This window comes from Diceros bicornis, assembly GCF_020826845.1.
Source record: "Diceros bicornis minor isolate mBicDic1 chromosome 32 unlocalized genomic scaffold, mDicBic1.mat.cur SUPER_32_unloc_2, whole genome shotgun sequence".
Taxonomy (NCBI): Eukaryota; Metazoa; Chordata; class Mammalia; order Perissodactyla; family Rhinocerotidae; genus Diceros; species Diceros bicornis.
The window spans coordinates 126,767-141,660 of record NW_026690908.1 but is presented as its reverse complement, the minus strand read 5'-3'; the positions used below and the strand labels follow the sequence as shown (position 1 = coordinate 141,660).

The window sequence follows — 14,894 nt, the reverse complement described above, 5'->3', positions numbered from 1 at the left end:
GCCCCGCTGCCCCCGCTCCCCCACGCCCCAGGGGCCTTGACCTGTCAGGCCGGCGCCCCACCCCCGCCAGCGCACCCCCTCCCCTCCCCTCCCCAACGCCCCGCTGCCCCCGCCCCAGCCCCGCCGGCGCAGCCCCTCCCCTCCCCAACGCCCCACTGCCCCTCGCCCCCCCCCACCCGCCCCAGCGGCCTTGGCCTGTCAGGCCAGCGCCCCAGCCCCGCTGGCGCACCCCCTCCCCTCCCTTCCCCTCCCCAACACCCCACTGGCCGTCGCCCCCCCCCCACCCGCCCCAGAGGCCTTGGCCTGTCAGGCCGGCGCCCGAGCGCAGCGGGCGGAGCGGAAGAGCGTCCAGACCTGCAGGGAGCGGGCTGTCAGAGGCGCCGGTCTCACCACAGGCGCCGCCACCCGCTCCGCTCGAGGACCATGCTCCGCCCCGCGGCCCTGCCCCAAACCGCGCCGGTCAGTCCTGGCGGCCGAGGGCCCAGGCGAGCGCAGCCTCCCAGGCCGCCCCGCCCAGGCACGCCCTCACCCGCGTTCTTCTTTCCGCTGCCCGGGAGAATGAGCGCCACGCGACGGGCAGCCGCTGGGGCCAATCCGGCCGAGCAACGCGGGCCAGGCCGGAAGTGCAGGCAGAAGTGCGTGGGTCGCCATCTTGGCGTACGGCGGGTCCTTGCGCAGAGGGCCTGCCCGCACAGTCAGCTCCCCCGCGGTCTGGGTCGTTCGCTCCGATCACCCGCGCAGCGACCCATGGGGGCAGCGGAACAGACGCGTTTGGGCAGCGCGACCCTGGGCGGGCGCGTTGGCCGGCATTTTGCCTAGGCTCATGGGCGCAGCCATCTTGCTTTACAGCCGACGGGCAGGCGCGCGCCGCCATCTTGCTGTCCTGCAGGCCGCGGGGATCAGCTCCACGTCCCACAGAGTGTCGCCGGGAGCCCTTACCCTTGTGGCGGTCCCGCTGTGGGGTGGCGAGGAGGGGGCCGGAGCATGGTGGCGCGATAGTCTGAGGCCCGGGATGGTGATCCCTGCGCGGCCGCGAACTGCTCCCATCGCCGGGCAGCAGGAGAAACCGCTGTCTCCTTCCACAGGTAACCGGCAGCTGCCGCCCAGTCAGCACCCCCGCGCGGTCCAGCCCGAGGCGTGCGACACTTTGTCCTCGGGCCGGTCCAGCGGGTGAGTCAGCGCCGGGCGCTGTGTGGCCTTGTCTGTGCCACCATCTCTAGTCCGGGCGCCTCGGGCCACCACGGCCACTGGCGCCCACTTTATGGCCTCCACCACCCTCTCATCCCCACCCCGCGGCCACCCTGGTCTCCACTGATTCGGGCTGGGGCCAACAATGTCAAGAAACAGGGTGTTCTGGAAACGTTCTTCCTTAGGTCACTATCTTTTTGCATTTGCTGTGACTTTTCTGCTTTTCTGATGGCATGGAGTCTGCCTTGATCTCTGCGATCAGGAATGCGGCTGAGCAAATGCAGCTTGTACCTCTTTGATGGACATGCCTCCCAGACGCTCTGTTGCTAGAAGGGTCCTGGCAGTGCAGGGAAAGGTGACTCTGTGCTGGAGGTGAGTCCTGGAGAGGCATCTGACAGCATCCTGGGTGGAGCAGGGTGCAGCCCACTCCTCGTGGGGAGGCTGACCCTGCTGGCCAGGCTGACCCTGTGGACTGGGACTCTGCATGTGACAGCATCCTGGGTGGAGGAGGGCACTGCCCACTCCTCACGGGAAGGCTGACCCTGCGGGCCAGGCTGACCCTGTGGACTCGGACTCTGCATGTGACAGCATCCTGGGCGGAGCAGGGTGCAGCCCACTCCTTGCGGGGAGGCTGACCTTGCGGACTCGGACTCAGCATCTGACAGCATCCTGGGTGGAGGAGGGCGCGGCCCACTCCTTATGGGGAGGCTGACCCTGCAGACTGGGCATCTGACAGCATCCTGGGTAGAGCCGGGTGCAGCCCACTCCTCACAGGGAGACTTACCCTGGGGGCTCAGGGAAGGGGCTTCTCTCTCCACTATCTTCCTTGGGCTCCCACAGCGGGGTGAGGGGTTTGCCTTCCCCCTGGCCTGGCTCCCTTCAGGAGGGCTTCTGGAATTCAGCCAGGTCAGCGAGTCCTTTGGACTCCACACTGGAGGTCCCAGAACAGTGCACTGAAGACATTCTACTTTGAAAACCTCCTGGCAGATCCTTTTGTTTCGTGTTGCAGGTTGTTATTGAAGTTTGAAAGACCTGAATGGCACTTGTTGTCTGTAATCTTATTGAAAGTTTACCGTGGTTTGTTCTAAGTCGGAAGTTGTTACAATCTATCCAAAGAACTAGTAACATGAGCTTGTTTCAGAGGTCAGCCACCATGCTTTCTTGACAGTTTCCTTCAGAGCCTGTGTCCCAAAAGTTTTGTTACTGTTTTTGGGAATGAGGCAAAGCACTGCAGAGAAGGCTGCTCTTGGCACGTGTGGTGGTCTAACGTGGTCTGGGGGCAAAGGAGGTGGGGGTCCTTTGGTAACTAGTCACAAAGCATTGAGAAAGGCTAGAAGGTCATGTTGCTTGAAACTCCCTGAGGACCTAGTATCCACCTGGTCTGGTCCACAGCGGCCTCAGGGGGCTAGATGACCTCAGGTGGAGCGGACAGCCCTTGGGAGAGACCCCCTCCACCCCCCCCACCCCCGCCCATGTGCACAGTTTGGTCTAAATAGAGATTTTACCTTAATGAGAAGAGATGATGAAGTGTCTTGGTCGGTGTCTTGCAGAGGCTGCTTGCTTTGTACAGGGAGCAGCTTTCCTCCTGGTAGTGGAAGGACAGGAGGAACACGGAACTGCAGCTCTTGGGGCTGACCTCCTCTTGGCGGCGGTCTTGCATCCTCAGCTGCTTGCGCAGAGCTGGGGCCAGGCGCCCTGCTGAATGCCTGGGAGGCTCTGCTGGCCGACACCTGGCCTGGCTTTGAAATGGGGGGACCAACCCTCTCTGTTTTAACACCCCAAGTCCTGCATCCCAGGGACAGCAGGAGGGTTGGGCAGCCATGAGCTTCTGGGAACTATGTCCGGGGCTTCCTGAAGCCTTTCCTGTTGTCTTGATGCCATCCTGTGCTATCTGCCCGAGCATCTGTGTCCCTACAGGGCACTTACCACAGCCTGGGAGGAGGTCCTCCCCTTCCTTTCTTCTCTGCCCTACAGACGGTGAGCTCCTTAAGGTAGACAGTGGGTCTTTCATCTTTCTATTCCAGTAATAACTTGCAAGCAGAAGGTGCCTTAATCTTTACTAAAGATTCCTTAAATCTTTACTAAAGGTTTAATGGGCAAAGTTGCTACAGGTTTGGGTGTCCGCAGAAACACTTGTTTTGCTTTTATAGTTGATCATTTTAGGGCAAGACATTTAATTCTTTCTTTCTAATTACTTTTCCTTTATCCTTGCAGGCTCTGCATAAAGAGCTCAAAATGTGTGGTCCAGTGGTTAAAAGCTGTTCACAGGGATGACTGGACCCCACTAAGCATTCTTTCATCTGTAGTGAACATTTCACCAAAAAAAGCTCTCGGAAAGGCTGGAGGATCAGTACTACGTGCTCAAACCCGCGGCCGTGCCCTCCATCTTCCACCTGACTGAGAAGAGGGGGCTGAAGGCCCTGGCCGCCCCAGGAGGAAGGACACCAGGAAGGCCGCCGGGGGCCTGAGGGAACATGCGAGTGAGGCAGATGGGAAAGGAGCTGCAGGTTCATCGTCGTCCTCGAGGGAAAACCTGAGGGCCTAGCCGGGGTCCCGCAAGTTGAAGCGAGCCCCTCTGCAGGGTGAACCCGCAGCCAGGGCTGCCCGGGAAGCCGCCAGTCAGGATTGGGCGCAGAGTCTCTGGAAGGAACCCCAGGAGACAGTGTGGCCTCCACAGCATCAGGCAGCCAGGGAGATGCAAACACGTCTGCTGTAGATGCTGGCGATGAAACCCCCTCTTCCCAGCGAGGGGCTGCTGGGTAAGAGTGGCCTTTCCGTGGGTGACTTTACCCCCAGGATCTGGGGCGTGCAGATTTATTGGCTGGTTTCCTTCTTACAGTTTCTCTTCAGTGTACACTCGAGAGAGGCCATCTGTCCCCCAGAGCCTGTCGAGCGAAGGAGGCTGAAAGAGAGACGTGGAGCCCAGCTGCAGCGGGACCAGCCTGAGGCCTAATGAGGGCTTGGCCCAGAGCCCCCAAGTTCATCATTCACAATGATGCCTCAGAAACCCTCCCAGAGCCCCTCCACTCCAACAGACGTCACCTCGAAGCCAGCTGCAGAAGCTGTGCAGGGCGAGCACAGCGACACCGGCCCCACGTCCCTCAGCGGGCTCATCCTGTCAGCACTGGGGGCCCAAGAACTCCTCGACTCGCTGCACTCCTCCAGCTTCTGCTCCCGGGGGAACAGGAGCACGGGTGCCGCCTGCGGGAGCAGGTGGGGAAGAACGGCGAGCTGAAGAGGGGCAGCCGCCGACAGCCAGGTGCACACGCTGCAGGAGGAGCTGGACGAGCTGAAGGGAGGGGGCTCCCTGCCTTAGCAGCCTGCTGCCCCCAGCCAAGGTCAGTCCCGGGGCTCGGGGCTCCCCCACTGCCTGCTCATCATGAGGGGTTTCCTGCTCCGCAGCACACGGCCCCTGAGCACTTCTGTGTGCAGCATGCCTGCTGCTGTCCTGGGAGAAGGCTCTGCTGGTAGCCGCCCCTCGCAGACAGGGAGCCCAGGCTGCAGAGCTCACCCCGCTCGCTCTAGGGCGCTCGAGAGGCAGCGGTAGCTGCCGGGGTTTAGCAGGTGGGAAAGGAGGCATTGCAGGTCAGCTGTGAAAGCCAGACCTACGCAATGAATGGTGCCTGGATGGTTGGTTTCCACTTGAACAGGAGAAAGTCAGCTTCTGTTGCATCCCTCAAACAAATGTAAATTCCAATGAGTTAGGATCTAAATGTGAAATAATATCGACATAATAAACTATTAGAAAAGTTATGGGAGACTCTTAAAGTCATGGGGAGGTTCTTTCCATTCATGTTTTTAATTAATTTATTTATTTTATTGATGTTTTAATAGTTTATAACATTATGAAGTTTGGGGTTGTACATTTTTATTTGTCCATCACCATATATATGTCTCCCTTCACCCCTTGTGCCCACCCCCCACCCCCATTGCCCCTGGTAACACAATAAACCGTGTGTTGGTTTATATTCCACATATGAGTGAGATCATACAGTGTTTGTCTTTCTCTTTCTGGCTTATTTCACTTAACGTAATACCCTCCAGGCCCATCCATGTTGTTGCAAATGGGACGGTTTTGTCTTTTTTATGGCTGAGTAGTATTCCGTTGTATATATATACCACATCTTCTTGATCCAATAGTCAGTCGAGGGACACTTAGGTTGCTTCCACTTCTGGGCTATGGTGAATAATGCTGCAGTGAACATAGGGGTGCATAAGCCTCTTTGGATTGTTGATTTCAGGTTTGTTGGATAGATTCCCAGTAGTGGGATGGCTGGATCATAGGGCATCTCTATTTTTAAGTCTTTGAGGAATCTCCATACCGTTTTCCATAGAGGCTGCACCAGTTTGCATTCCCACCAGCTGTGTATGAGGGTTCCTGCTTCTCCACATCCTCTCCAACATTTGTTGTTTTTGTCTTGGTGATTATAGCCATTCTAACGGGTGTGAGGTGATATCTTAGTGTTGTTCTGATTTGCATTTCCCTGATGATTAGTGATGTTGAACATCTTTTCATGTGCCTGTTGGCCATCTGTATATCGTCTTTGGAGAAGTGTCTGTTCATTTCCTCTGCCCATTTTTCGATCGGGTTGTTTGTTTTTTTGGTGTTCAGTTGTGTGAGTTCTTTATATATTATGGAGATCAACCCCTTGTCAGATGTATGTTTTGCAAATATTTTCTCCCAGCTGGTGTGTTGTCTGTTCATCTTGATTCTGGTTTCGTTTGTCTTGTAGAAGCTCTTTAATCTGATCAAGTCCCACTTGTTTATTTTTTCTTTAGTTTCCCTAGTCTGGGTAGGCATGTCATCCAAAAAGATTCCTCTATGACCAATGTCAAATAGTGTGTTCCCTATATTTTCTTCTGCGAGTTTTATAGTTTCAGGTCTCACCTTCAGGTCTTTGATCCATTTTGAGTTAATTTTTGTGAATGGCAATAGCAGATGGTCCACTTTCATTCTTTTGCATGTGGCTGTCCAGTTTTCCCAAAACCATTTATTGAAGAGACTTTGCTTTCTCCATTGTATGTTCTTAGCTCCTTTGTCGAAAATTAGCTGTCCATATATGTGTGGTTTTATTTCTGTGCTTTCACTTCTGTTCCATTGATCTGTGTGTCTGTTTTTGTACCAGTACCATGCTGTTTTGATTACTATTGCTTTGTAGTATGTTTTGAAGTCAGGGATTGTGATGGCTCCAGCTTTGTTCTTTTTTCTTAGGATTGCTTTAGCTATTCGCGTCTTTTGTTGCCCCATATGAATTTTAGTATTCTTTTTTCTATTTCCGTGAAGAATGTCATTGGGATTCTGATTGGGATTGCATTGAATCTGTGGATTGCTTTAGGTAATATAGACATTTTAACTATGTTTATTCTTCCAATCCACATGCATGGGATATCTTTCCATTTCTTTATGTCGTCATCGATTTCTTTCAATAATGTCTTGTAGTTCTCATTGTATAGGTCTTTCACCTCCTTGGTAAGATTTATTCCTAGATATTTTATTCTTTTTGATGCAATTGTAAATGGTATCATCTTTTTGAGTTCTCTTTCTGTTAGTTCATTATTAGCATACAGAAATGCAACAGATTTTTGTAGATTGATTTTGTACCCTGCAACTTTGCTGTAGTTGTTGATTATTTCTAATAGTTTTCCAATGGATTCTTTAGGGTTTTCTATATATAAAATCATGTCATCTGCAAGTAGTGAGAGTTTCACTTCTTTGTAACCTATTTGGATTCCTTTTATTCCTTTTTCTTGCCTAATTGCTCTGGCCAAAACCTCCAGTACGATATTGAATAGGAGTGGTGAGAGTGGGCAGCCCTGCCTCAGTCCTGTTCTCAGAGGAACGGCTTTCAGTCTTTCCCCATTGAGTATGATGTTGACTGTGGGTTTGTCATAAATAGACTTTATTATGTTGAGGTACTTTCCTTCTACACCCATTTTGTTGCGAGTTTTTATCATAAATGGATGTTGTATCTTGTCAAATGCCTTCTCTGCGTCTATTGAGATGACCATGTGGTTTTTATTCTTTGTTTTGTTGATGTGATGTATCACGTTGATTGATTTGTGGTTGTTGAACCATCCCTGCGTCCCTGGTATAAATCCTACTTGATCATGGTGTATGATCTTTTCAATGTATTGCTGTATTCGGTTTGCCAATATTTTGTTGAGGATTTTTGCATCTATGTTCATCAGCGATATTGGCCTGTAATTTTCCTTCTTTGTATTGTCTTTGTCTGGCTTTGGTATCAGGGTGATGTTGGCCTCGTAGAATGATTTAGGAAGTGTTCCATCTTCCTCTATTTTTTGGAATAGTTTGAGAAGGATGGGTATTAAATCTTCTTTGAATGTTTGGTAAAATTCACCGAGAAGCCATCTGGTCCTGGACTTTTATTTTTTGGGAGGTTTTTGATTACTATTTCAGTCTCTTTACTTGTGATTGGTCTATTCAGATTCTCCATTTCTTCTTGGTTCAGTTTTGGGAGGTTGTATGAGTCTAAGAATTTATCCATTTCTTCTGGATTGTCCAATTTGTTGGCATATAATTTCTCATAGTATTCTCTTATAATCCTCTGTATTTCCGTGGTATCCATTGTAATTTCTCCTCTTTCATTTCTAATTTTATTTACTTGAGCCCTTTCTCTTTTTTTCTTAGTAAGCCTGGCTAAGGGTTTGTCAATTTTGTTTATCTTCTCAAAGAACCAACTCTTTGTTTCATTAATCCTTTCTACTGTTTTTTTGGTCTCAATTTCATTTATTTCTGCTCTGATTTTTATTATTTCTCTCCTTCTGCTGACTTTGGGCTTTGTTCTTTTTCTAGTTCAATTTAAGGTTGCTTATTTGGGCTTTTTCTTGTTTGTTAAGGTGGGCTTGTATCGCTATGAGTTTCCCTCTCAGGACCGCTTTTGCTGCATCCCATATGGTTTGGTATGGCATATTTTCATTTTCCTTTGTTTCCAGATATTTTTTGATTTCTCCTTTAATTTCATCAATGATCCGTTGGTTGTTCAGTAGCATGTTGTTTAATCTCCACATTTTTGTCACTTTCCCAGTTTTTTTTTCATGGTTGATTTCCAGTTTCATAGCATTATTGCCTGAAAAGATGCTTGTTATGATTTCAATCTTCTTAAATTTATTGAGGCTTGCTTTGTTTCCCAACATATGGTCCATCCTTGAGAATGTTCCATGCGTGCTTGAGTAGAATGTGTAGTCAGCTGTTTTTGGATGGAGTGCTCTGTATATGTCTACTAGGTCCATCTCATCCAGTTTTTCATTTAAGTCTACTATTTCTTTATTGACTTTTTGTCTGGATGATCTATCCATTGATGAAAGTGGGGTATTAAGATCCCCTCCTATTATTGTGTTGTTGTTAATGTCTCCTTTTAGGTTTGTTAATAGTTGCTTTATGTACATTGGTGCTCCTATGTTGGGTGCATATATATTTATAAGTGATATGTCTTCTTGGTGGAGTGTCCCTTTTATCATTGTGTATTTCCCTGCTTTGTCTCTCTTAACCTGTTTTATCTTGAAGTCTACTTTCTCTGATATGAGTATGGCAACACCTGCTTTCGTTTGTCATTAGCTTGGAGTATTGTCTTCCATCCTTTCACTCTGAGCCTGTGCTTGTCTTTAGAGCTGAGATGTGTTTCCTGGAGGCAGCATATTGTTGGGTCTTGCTTTTTAAACCCTGCCACTCTGTATCTTTTGATTGGAGAGTTCAATCTATTTACATTTAGGGTAATTATTGATATATGAGGGCTTAGTGTTGCTGTTTTGTCACTTATTCTCTGGTTCTTTTGCATTTCTTTTGTTTCTTGTCCCATTTGTTTCGGACTGCCAATTCAGTTTGGTTGTTCTGTCTTATGACTCTTCTAGTTTTCTCATTGTTTACCATATGTGATTTTGTGTTGATTATTTGTTTAGTGGTTACCTTGAGGTTTGTATAAAAAATCTTGTGTATGAGATAGTCCATTATCTGATAGCCTCTTATTTCCTTATACTAAGTCAATTCAATCACTTTCCTCTTTGCCTTCTAAGTCGTTCTTGTTATACCTTATTCTATCTTGTGTTGTGGGTGTGTGTTTACAGTGATAAGGTTAAATTCATTTTTGGTGAATTCCTTCCTTTGATCTTTGATTTTGGTGTTTAAGTGGTTGCTAAGCTATTCTGGTAAAGATCTACTATTTTTCTGAGTTTGTCTACCTATTTTTCTCCTTGCTCCAAGCTTTGTATTCCCTTTCTCTTTTTTTTTTTCAGGCCTGAGGGCCTTCTTGAGTATTTCTTGTAGTGGGGGGTCTCGTAGCCATGAACTCCCTTAGCTTTTGTTTATCTGGGAAAGTTACTATTTCTCCATCATATTTGAAGGATATTTTTGCTGGATAAGAGTATTCTTGACTGAAAGTATTTGTTTTTCAGTATTTTGAATATATCATTCCAGTCTCTCCTAGCCTGTATAGTTTCTGTTGAGAAATCTGCTGAGAGCCTGATGGGAGTTCCTTTGTACGTTATCTTTTGTTTTTGTCTAGCTGCCCTTAGTATTGTTTCTTTGTCATTGACTCTGGCTAGCCTTACCACTAGATGTCGTGGAGTGGGCCTTTGCCTGTTGACGTATTTAGGTAATCTGTTGGCTTCGCTTACTGGTATTTCGTGCTTCTTCCCCAGATTTGGGAAGTTCTCAGCTATTATTTCCTTGAATAGGCTCTCTTCCTCTTTCCCTCTCTTCTCCCTCAGGAATGCCTATAATTCTTATGTTACATTTCCTAATAGAGTCAGATATTCCTCAGAGACTTTCTTCATTTCTTTTTAGTCTTAGTTCTCTCTCCTCTTCCATCTGGAGCATATCTGTATTCCTATCCTCTATAATGCTAATTCTTTCCTCCATGTTGTCAGCTCTGTTCTTTAAAGATTCCAGGTTCTCCTTTATCTTCTCCATTGTGTTCTTCATCTCCATCAGCACTGATTGGTTTTTCTTTATTATTTCAATCTCTTTTGTGAAGAAACTCCTAATCTCATTGAATTGTTTGTGCTGTCTTGTATTTCATTGAGTTTTTTAATGATAGCTATTTTGAAATCTCTGTCGTTTAGGTTATGGATTTCTGTGTCTTCAGCTTTGGTTTCTGGGTGCTTGTCATTTTCCTTCTGGTCTGGTGATTTCATGTACCATTGCATTGTGGTTCCTGTATTGGCTTTGTTTTTCCTCATCCTGGAAATATCTGGTTGCAATTTCCACCCGCCGCCACTGTGTGGGGGTAAAGGGCTGTGTAATCTGTGCCCCCTGCACTCTGCCCTAGCTGTTTGCTGTGATCCGCAGGGTCCGGCTTGTGGGCGGGGGAGGTGCTCTCTCTTTTGCCCTCTGGGTCTGTGCCATGGGGGGCTTCTCGTTCGCCCCTCGGTATCCGCTCTCCTGGGGTGCTCAGATGTTGATGGTACCCCGTAGCAGTTCTGAGTGCTCTGTGTGGGAGTTTCCCATTGGCGGAGAGAGCCAGAAGGGCTATGGTTTCCCCGCAGAGGGCCGCCCCTACCCCCTCACTGGGAGCCATGTGGACTGGGATCGCTGATCTGATGGGGAGGGAGAGGAGTTCTCCTTACCTCTCCTCACTTCCTCCGGGGGCCTAGCACATTCCTCTCTCAGATGTGCAGCAGTGTGGATCTTTCTGATCTTGCTTTTCATTGTCTAGGATTCTGTTGTTGGTCTGTGACTGTTCCTTTTGTTGTATCTTATCGGGGGAAGAGTTTACGGGAAAGCTCACTCCGCCGTGATGCTGACGTCACTCCTCCCATTCATGTTTTAATGAACATCCTTGAACTGAAGTCATTTTGAATATTTTAATAATTTCTTTAAAATTTTAAATATCTGAGTAGAATACGTTCACTTTTGTAAAAATTAAAACTACAGAAATATATAAACTAAGAAGTGTAAAAACTCCTATTTCTCTCCTATCTCCCAACTTTTGTCCTTGTCCATGGTAAAATTTGGTGTGTCATCTCCTAGACTGTTTCCTGTGCTTTACATACATATTTCTCCACCTGTACAAATAGGTTGGATATATTTTTGGTGTATTTATTGGCTATGTTTCTGATTTTCCCACTCTTTTACAGTTTAGTAGTTGTAAACGTTGGTTTCTCGATATTCCTTACATACTGAGGGTACCATCTTTTGCCTGTTATACATCCATGGAAAACATTTCCCTACCACATTGTTTATTTATTTATTCATTTGTTTCTTTCTTTCTTTGTTTTTTTGCTAACATCTGTCAATCCTCCTCTTTTTGCTGAGGAAGACTGGCCCTGGGCAAACATCCATGCCCATCTTCCTCCACTTTATATGGGATGCCACCACAGCATGGCTTGATAAGCAGTGCGTCGGTGCGCGCCCGGGATCCGAACCCCAGGCCAACACAGCAGAGTGCGTGCACTTAACCCCTACGCCACTCGGCCGCTCAGCCACATTGTTCATTTAATCTGGATCAGTGCTTGTCTTTCCAGATGTCAGTAACACTTCAGGTGGAAAATGGCTCTATGTGACAGGTTGTTCAGGACCTCCTGGACCCCCGGGGCAACAACCATTAGGACAAGACAAAGCAAGAAACAAAACCTATCCCACGTGTTTCCAGATGCATCCTGGGGTAAGGACAGCTCCAGCTGAGGACCGCTGATGTCCTGGTCAGAGTTATCTGCTATGGTCTCCTATCACGTTAAAGCTGTTTCTGTAGTTTGTCGTACCTGATGGTACAGTTTGGTGCCTTTGTCTGTTCTTCTTGGTCAGACTGTGAAGTTTTCTCACTGTTACAGGTCTTTCCAGACAGCCAGCCCTTGACTCCATTGCTCAGGTCTACGTTGTTGTTCCTGCCTCGTGAATCCTTGCTTCATTCTTCTGTCTTTGGTTTTATTGTAGTGTTGTTCTGGCTCCTGGAGGGAACTGCTGAGCTTCTTCGTGTACAGGTGATATTCCCTGATACCTGCAGTGGAGGCTGTGTCCCTTTGTCTGTCCCTTTGTCCCCACACCATGGATTTGCCTCATGCTGCTCTCCTTGCTGTTCATTTCTAAAGAGTTTGTCTGTCTGCGTGGATCCCCCTTTTAACCTGAGAGATTTAGAAGAGTGTGGACAGATTTTCAAGTGGATAGGTTGGGGGAGGGGAGCCAATATTTTGTGATTATTTTTTACTTTTATTGCTTGAAGGTCCAGTAATATGGTCATTTATAGATTTCTGCTTTGTGGACAATTTAGAGATTTTATTGTGGCTTAGCACACATTCCATTGTGGTGATTGTTTCATTGTGGTTTGAGGAGAATGCATCCTCTCCACTAGTTGCTTACGTTGTTGTCCCTCGGGCTGAGGCCAGATCTAGCTTTTTTGTGTTCGTCAGCAGATCTGTTTCCTAACTTACTGTATCACTTGACCTGTGGATTTCTTTTTTTTTTTAATTTTATTTATTTATTTTTCCCCCAAAGCCCCAGTAGATAGTTGTATGTCATAGCTGCACATCGTTCTAGTTGCTGCATGTGGGACACGGCCTCAGCATGGCCAGAGAAGCGGTGCGTCGGTGCGCGCCCGGGATCTGAACCTGGGCTGCCAGCAGCGGAGCACGCTCACTTAACCGCTAAGCCATGGGGCCGCCCCATGACCTGTGGATTTCTAAGAGAGGTAAGGTAGGTTTCCCTGTGATTCTGGAGGTGCCTGTGTCTTTTTGTTTGTCCAGTTTTGCTTTATGTTTCAAGACCATATTGTTAGGTGCATAAGTGTTCCTGACAGTTATCAACACAGAAAACCCCGTTTTGTTTGTTTAAAGTCTTATTTCTTTATCGCCTCATTTTCAACCATATTATATCCCTTTATTTTATGACTATATTTCAATTTGAGAGCCTTCGTCTTTTTATAGAGCAATTTTATCGATTCACAATTGTGATTATTGATAAATTGGAAGTTGAGTCTACCATTTAATTTAATTTTTAATTTGTTAGGCTTTCTCATGATTTTTCTATTCTTCTAGTGGGTGTCTTTCAGCTTTTAGGAACAACAGTTTCTGCCTTTCTTTCTGGAAATGCTTAGAGTTGATCAGTTCCTGTGTTCTACACTCTCAGCTCCTCACCTTCCACTCCCCAGCTTGAGACTGTCTGATCTCAGTTCTGTGTTCTTATTTTCCCCATCAAGCAACCATGATTGGATGTAAGTATACGTTTTATCGGTTACTTTGTTCACCACTATTTATTGTATGCAAATTTTTCTTCCGTTTTGGAAATATTTGATGCTATTTTGGAACTCATATGACAGTGAAATTTTGAGAGGAATCGAGTCTGAGATACTTCTTAGGTGCCGATGCTGGGGAGCTAGCACCTAAGCTCTTAAAGTTGCATCAGTGTGTCTTCAGAGTGAGGATAAGGTCAGAGATGTTTAAAAACGTGGAATTGAATGAGGTTTCCTGGAGACACTGCAGCTGTGGAAGGGCCCCGGGCCCAGCCTAGGAGCAGGCAGTGTTTGCAGAGGTGTAGCTGAAGAGGGTCCAGGAAAGGGGACTGAAATGGTGGAGCATGAGGTTGCAGAAGCCACGAGGGGAAAAGGGTATTGCAGAAAGGAGGGGTGCTCAGCTGAGTGGGATACAGCTCCGATCAGAATGGAGAGAAGATGGCTGGACTCGGCCACGTGGGATCACTGGTGACCTCAGTCTCCTTGAGAGGGTGGGAATGAAGCTGGGTCTGGAGTGGGGGAAGGGGGGCCATGGGAGGGCAGTAGGGATGAGGCACTTTACTTAAGAGGTTTAGCCATGAAGGGGAGTCGGGCAAGTGGACAGTAGCCAAAAGGGAGCATAGGTCCAAGGGAGAGTTTGTTTGTAAGGTGGAGATGAGCTAGCAGGTGCTGCAGGGAGGACCGGATAGAGAGGAGGAGGCTGAGGGCCCGGGAGGAGCGTGCTGGGCCCTGAGGAGGTGCAGGGCTGGGCTCCGCCGCCTGGGGAGGCGCAGAGAGCAAGAGGACAGCTGTGCTGGTGGAAAGGGCGCCCTGCGCCTCTGCTCCTGTATTCCTGGAGCGTGAGGTGGGCAGTGGCTGGGAGTGGAGGGGCGATGCAGGAGGTGTTAGGTGAACGGCAGGGGGAAGAGGGGGAGGAAGAGAGGGCACCCAGGCTGGGTCTCCATGGCCCACCCGGAGCCCCCCACTGGGGTCCCCGGTCACCAGCTGTTGTCTCTCTTTGATGTCTTCCTCAAAATATCGGCTCTCTTGATGGTTCCCAGGGCTATTATGAATTTGTTCATCAATGAAGGAATCTTTGTGTCATTTTTTAGGGATTTTATGTCAAAGGGGCTCTACATATGTTTATTCAGTCCATCATCTTTACCCAATCACTTTGTTTTTGGACAGAGTCCGTACAACAGAGCAGCTGGGCCAGTGGCCTGCGGGTTCCAGGGTTCGGGGGGTTTGCCCTCCAGAAAGCCGGTGCTGATTGGCATTCTCACAGGATGTGGTGCTCTGTCCCTGAGCCCACTCTAACTCTGGGTGTCTCGACGTTGTAAATCCTGGGGCAGTTCTGTCAGGGCCCATCGTTGGCATTTCTGTGACCAGTGAGGGCGAACATTTTCCGTGTTCATTATCAGTCACTTCCCTGACTGTGCTGTCGCCTGCCTTGCTCACTGAGCTCCAAACCTTCCTGGTGGAACCAGGACGTTCACTCTCTATCCAGTGTGATTGCACGTTCCCTCAGTGTGCCCCTTGAATAGTTGC

At 48.3% G+C, this 14,894-nt stretch overlaps 1 long non-coding RNA gene and 1 pseudogene across 2 annotated transcripts in view; both read left to right on the top strand.

Moving 5' to 3' along the window:
• Positions 1-823: 823 nt before the first annotated feature.
• Positions 824-4,141, top strand: LOC131402208 (peroxynitrite isomerase THAP4-like; annotated as a pseudogene).
• Positions 4,142-4,148: 7 nt separating this feature from the next.
• Positions 4,149-14,894, top strand: part of LOC131402225 (uncharacterized) — a 32,102-nt gene continuing 21,356 nt past the window's right edge. For both annotated transcript variants that reach the window (XR_009218434.1, XR_009218433.1), the window contains exon 1: positions 4,149-4,526. This is a non-coding gene — a long non-coding RNA (uncharacterized LOC131402225). The remainder of the gene's footprint in view (positions 4,527-14,894) is intronic.